Source organism: Silene latifolia, chromosome 11 (assembly GCF_048544455.1).
Source record: "Silene latifolia isolate original U9 population chromosome 11, ASM4854445v1, whole genome shotgun sequence".
Lineage (NCBI taxonomy): Eukaryota > Viridiplantae > Streptophyta > Magnoliopsida > Caryophyllales > Caryophyllaceae > Silene > Silene latifolia.
Window position 1 is genome coordinate 151967497 of NC_133536.1, and position 6288 is coordinate 151973784.

Sequence of the window (6288 nt, forward strand, 5' to 3'; positions counted from 1 at the left end):
CAAAATAATAGTCTATTAAATTCAAAATATCCAAAAACAAAAATTAACAGAGAGAATAATAATAAAAAAAATACTCCCCTTTACTGATCTCAATCTCAAACTATTCCATAATATAATAGATATTCACGTCCCAATAATTAACTCAATCTCAACTCATTACTCCATCTCACCCACTGCTCCGTCTCATAAAATAATACTCCATAGTAACCAGATATCGTATTCTCATCGTCGAATCTAAGCCAAGAACAAGGGGTGAGTGAACTGGCGGATAAAACCTTACTCTCAATAACTTGGGGTGTTACAGGTTTAATGCATTTAATAACGACACTTAGATTACAGTTTTCCAAATATTAGCGGAAACCTAGACCGCGATAATGAGAATAACGGTTTCCCATGAAAATCGTTGTTATTATAATGTGACAACGACTGCTTAACAAACTGTTATCAAAAACGTTGAACGATTTCCAAAAGCTCGTTATAAAATCTCTCTTATCAACGATTGTTAGACAACCGTTACCAGTTTAAGGAAATGACATTTCGAAAATCGTTACTAAATTAACACCAGCAATGGTTTGTGGTACCCGTTGTTACGTTATAGATACGGGTTTCTTGTAAGCAGTATCATTTTCTATTATGAAAGAACGGTTTTTCAATTCAACCGTTGTCACTATTTAATTAGATTTCTCAGTTTGACCACTGCATGCAAAACTTTATCAAAACATTAATAAATATTCAATTTGACAAAAATAAATCTATAAATATGTCTTCATAATATTTTAGGTCAAAATCTAAATTATCAAATATTTACTCTTTAATTTCTATCTAAATTTCATTCTAAAAAAATATAGCTGGTGTATCGGAGCTACAATCACATTCTCGTTTCGCACAGCCTTTTACTTGCATTCTCCATAATCTTCCGATTCGTTATGATGTGAACGGAAAGGGTTTAAACCCTAATTTTGGGTGGTTGGGGCAAATGCTTCATGACTCTGGTTTCACTGCGGTTAAAAAATTGTACCTTGTGTCTACAAACGAGCATGATTTTATAGGCTTCGCTTTTATCGAATTTGACGAAGCCAACTACCATGATAGTTTTCGTCAGGAAAGAAAATTAAGGGTTAGATTTGCGGCGGAACATGCGAGGAAAGAGGACTTCTATTCCGATGATAGACAAAAGGGCCCTTATCTATAGGTTGCGACCCATGTCAATCATCTTCTGCTGAGATATTACATGAGGAATCACATTCTTGCCACCGTGCCTATGTCATGGAGGAAAGAGGTCATTCTACATGCGCTGCCCGCTGATTATGAAGAGTCGATCTACGACTTGTCTATGCCGAAATTGGGCATGAAGACTATCCTAATACTTCATCAGATTCTAATTAAGTCTTTAATTATTATCTGGCATTATGAGTTGTATTTTGATTATGGTGGTTCTTCAAATTAAATTTTAATTCTTTATGTTATTTGTTACATTTTTTTGCTACCCCATCTTCTAGAATTTAGAGACAATATCACAAGAAAAATTCCTGTGTCCTCCGGAAGTATGGTACTCCTTACACTCAAAGGCAATCCACCAAATAAAATATTATAATGACTAACATTCTACTTATAATAATAATAAAAAAGAATGAAAACGGTATAATAAGATTATAAGAATTGGAACCGTTATAATAATAATAAGACAAAAGGATAACGGTTCTTTGTTAAGCCGTTATCATACTACATATATCAACAACGGTTATTTTAAAGCCGTTGTCATATTACACCAATTAACAACGATTTTTCTTATAACCATTGTAAGCACAGATCCACTGTAAAAACTGAAAAGTTTGTGATTTTAGTTTACCAATGCATGCCCTATTATTATTGGTTGTTTGACCATTAATCACCTCATGCATGCATGCCCAATTACAACGGTTCTTATAAGAACCGTCTTAGATTATGCAACTCTAAAAATAAATGAAATTTGATAGGTATTAATAATAGAATGACTGATGGTGAACAAGTAATCTTTGCCGTCGTCGCCGTCATTAATCTTTATAGCTTAAAAAAGGTAATCTCACATCCATAGCTACTAGCTTATATATGGGTCATACTTGGATGATTGATGGTGAAATTGGTGATCCCATTTATAATGATGGAATTGCTGAATTTTACAATTTCGTTGGTGAAAATTTTCATCTCCAATCATCAATTCTCTGCCCTTGTAATAGATGTGGTAATATTAGGGTTTCGCCTCTCCCAAATGTCAAAATACACTTAGAAAAGAATAGATTCAATAGAGATCATAGGCGGTGGATTTTTCATGGAGAATTAGAGGATGAGGATGGGGAATCTGATATAGAGGTAAATAATCATACACCTAAAGCTGCTGGTTTAGATATAGGGGATGGGGGGATATGATGTATGTGTAAACAATCAATCACCTACACCTGAAGTTGTTTTAGGTAAGAAGTTTGCTGAAGATGATGGATTCGATGATTTTGAAGCTACCGATGATGGGGAAATAAATGCGGATGATTTAATGTTGAAGTTGATGTGACTCATATTTGAGCATATTTAGTCCCCGAATTAACCTCGTTCCCATGCTTTATAGTGCATAATAGGGTCATTTACTATCTTTAGTTTCCCATTTTGCATATTATTCGAGGTTTTGTCCCCTTTGGTAGGAAAGGAGTGCTAACCTTGCAATTTAAGGCAAAGAGAACGCACCTTCAAGAACGGTTGATAGCGGAACCGGTCTCTTTGTTATTTTTAGTTTGGCGGACATATAGTATTCCAATAGAGAACGGTTGTTTGCTCAAACCGTTCTCGTACATTAACAAAGAGAACGGTTAGGTTTGACCAACCGTATTAAAATATAAAAGATACCGGTTATATATCCAGAACCGTTCTCCTTGATAAAACAAAGAGCACGGTCCCTATCCTTGGCCATTCTCTATTAAATCCCTAAAGACCCCCATTTACACTCCATCCCAACTCATATTGTCATACAGTCATCCTTTCCTTTCCTCCCTTGCCACCGCCACCACCCTCGTCGCATCGTCGGTGGCCATTCATACAACTGCTTTCTCGTCGCCGCCCGTCAGTTGCCATCCTCCCACCGCCTCTCTCCCATCGCGCATATCTAAAGTCAAGAACAACTAATGCGCTAGGTATGGTGGTTCTGATAAATCATTCAATCTCTTTATGAATTAGAAACTGTATCCTCCCACCTCCAAAATCTCTCCGTCTCAATCTATGTAAAACCCCCAGAAATCCCCAATTTCATCCATCAACTGCAGCTGCACTGCAATTGCAAACCCTAGTTCATCTCGTTTCCCTCCCTTTTCCCCTCTTTTTTTTGTATTCCATCTTTAATTAGCTGATTGATTTCTGTGTGTATGCTGCTTTTCATCAAATCGTTTAAAAAACATCTTCAATCATGATTAATTTTACCATTTTTTGATTCAATTTGTTTACTAAGAATGTTATGAATTTCGTTTTCCGAGGCATTGCATTTGCCAGTACCCTTTGACAAATTTGACGACTACCTAGCTGTCTCTTGGAATATGTGGATTGGTTCCGCTGCTTTCTAACCCTACCTTCGTGAATCTTGGTATTTTTCTCCAGTCAATTGAAGTCTTTTTCTTTAATCTTTTCTATCTATGCTCTTTCTCAATTATTACAACTTCATTTTGTTTTATTTTATGGGTTTTGCTTATTTTGTCTATTATTGCTGTCTTTTGCTCGTTTTTCCTGTAAATTCTAATGGATTCTTGTCGTATTTGGGCGAAAAATACCAATTCTTGTTTCATCATTCTTTTCTATGGTTCTAAACTCAACTAACCTTTGAACAATTTGTCTTAAGGGGTGTTATTTGTGGTTTGTGAATGGTGTGATTATTTTCAACAAACCTTCGAATAATTTTGAAGTCACAACCAACTACAAAATTGATCATTCCTTTGCATTCGTTAAGCGTTTCATTTCCGAACCTGCTGATTTGTATCTTTCAAAGTTGTCTGCTTTAATCCTAATCAATTACTCTTTTTTTAAAGTCGACTGCAGACTTGAAGCTATGGCTCTCTCCCTCAAACGTTACACTACATCACGACCAGATTTCGACAGCGGTTTATATCATTTATTGACTGAAAGGTGACTACTTTAATTTATTCAACAATTTAGTTTTGTAATTGTAGTCTATTGCAGTAATTTAACAGTGGTCTATATCATTTTGTAATGTTTTATTATGTAGATCACAGTTTAATCTTGCAATGTAGATGAATAAAAGTTGATCTATGTTGCCTTTCTTCATGTTCTGTTATCAGTTATTTTCTATGTTTTAACGCTCAATCTTGTGTTAGTAAACTTGCTTTGCTGGACTGCATAATATATTCCATGTAAAAGTTGACATCTCTTAAGGCATTAGCACTACATATATCTCACTTCGTAGTTGAAAATCTCTCATTTCCTACATTTTCCCCCAAATCTTTAGTCTTCAACTCTTCAGTCTTTATATCTTTTCATTTTTTGTTGGTTGACGGATTTAATTACTCAAACTCGTTTATATGGTTCGAATTTTACAATCCTCTTATACGGAAAGATGTCTCCCTTATTTGTGATGTAAGTAGTCTCTCTAGAATGCATGATGCTAATGAATGCACCCTAAACCTGAATGGTGTTTCTTTTGCTGCCAATCAGATGATTCGGTCATGGCACATCATTGGACGTCTTGGTTGCTGTAATTCACTGAATATGCAGGTAATAGTTCTATTCAAAATATAGAAATCCATCTCTCCAGGTAATTGTGTAATACTATTGAACTTTAATTTGAGATTCTGAAAAACTAAGGTAGAAATCCACGGGTTTCAGAAAAGTTGAGCATTTAGGAAAGACATATATTTTTTTTTTGCATGCCATGTACTATTCCTTTGTGCGTTAACATCATTGGCGCGGGCTTGGGATCGGATTTGACCGAACTTTAGATCAATTTTGACAGAGCTGATCCTGAGGTTTCTACAAACTGTCTTAGATCATCTACTGCTGCGTGTGACACCTGGTCGACCAGCAGTGTTGGTCATCTCCACTCCCTCAAAACCATTCCAAATTATTCATGAGGAATATACTCATCTTATGTAAATTTCATTGCTTCTAATGCTTGTCATTGTGAACATCTCACAAGAGTCATTTAATAATTTAATTGTCATATTGGAATGTATAGGTACTTGATAAATCCAAACATGGAAATAGTAAGATGTTTTGGGACGGAATACGGTGCTGAAGAGCTGTCTGAGGCAATAGCTAAAGAGCTGAAGAGAAGTGCGCGTTAATTGATGCAAGTGCCGAGTATGATATGCACCTCAAGTATGACATTGAGACATAATAGGCATTTATTGTTGAGCAGTTATAGTCTAAATGTTGATTCATCAACTATATTTCATAATACGACTGTAAACTTTACGAATCTAACCCGTCATTGATTTTAGACAAATTTTGCATGTAGTAAGCTTTGAACATGTGAGCATGGTAGCTTTGAACACGAGAGTCCTGCTATAGAAACTGATGCAGGCTTCATTTTTCTGCAGATGATGATTACAATTTTTTGAAGTTCGATTTATTTGCACTATGATGCGACTAAGTGATGAGGATTGAAGGATTTTTATTTATGTTTTGCACATGGTAGCGTATCTTCGATATTTGTAGGCTCTTAACAACATGATACAATTTTGTATTTTGTTTCAATAGAATTTGTCCTAATGGTTCAAATTAAATCGGAAGGTTTTTCTTATGTAAAAATTGCTAGAGTTTCTGAATTGTAACAGGTTTAATTCTTATGAGCTATACGATTCAATCGTGTAGGGTTACGAAAAAAATAGAAATATTTAAAAAAAAAAATAACAGGATCAAAGAGAACGGTTAGTACCATCACAAATGTTTTCTTTGAAAAGGTAGAACTAAGGCGCCAAAAAATCTAAAACTCTAACAAAGAGAACTGCCTTATCAAAGAAACTGGTTCTTATATGCAACCGTTCTCTTTGATATATCAAAGAGAATGGTTCTAAAAGGCAACCGTTCTGATTGTTGTTACAAAGAGACCGGGTTGACTTGATTTCAACCGTTCTCTTAGATCAAAGAGAACGCTTGGCCACAAGACGGTCCAAACTACGTATAAGAACGGTTACCAACCGTTCTCTTTGATCATTTTTGTAGTAGTGTTTACATAGCGGAATAGAGCTAAATTGATCGCATCCAATGTCCAAGCATCAAAGAGAAGACAATACTATAGGGCATATGTAGATAATAAAG

The 6288-nt window shown here is 35.3% G+C and overlaps 1 long non-coding RNA gene across 1 annotated transcript; it reads left to right on the forward strand.

Annotated features, from left to right (window-relative positions):
- Nucleotides 1-2975: 2975 nt before the first annotated feature.
- Nucleotides 2976-5823, forward strand: LOC141615140 (uncharacterized). The gene is made up of 5 exons (XR_012529658.1): nt 2976-3158; nt 4041-4137; nt 4684-4743; nt 5204-5346; nt 5568-5823. It is a non-coding gene; the product is annotated as an uncharacterized LOC141615140 (long non-coding RNA).
- Nucleotides 5824-6288: the final 465 nt, after the last annotated feature.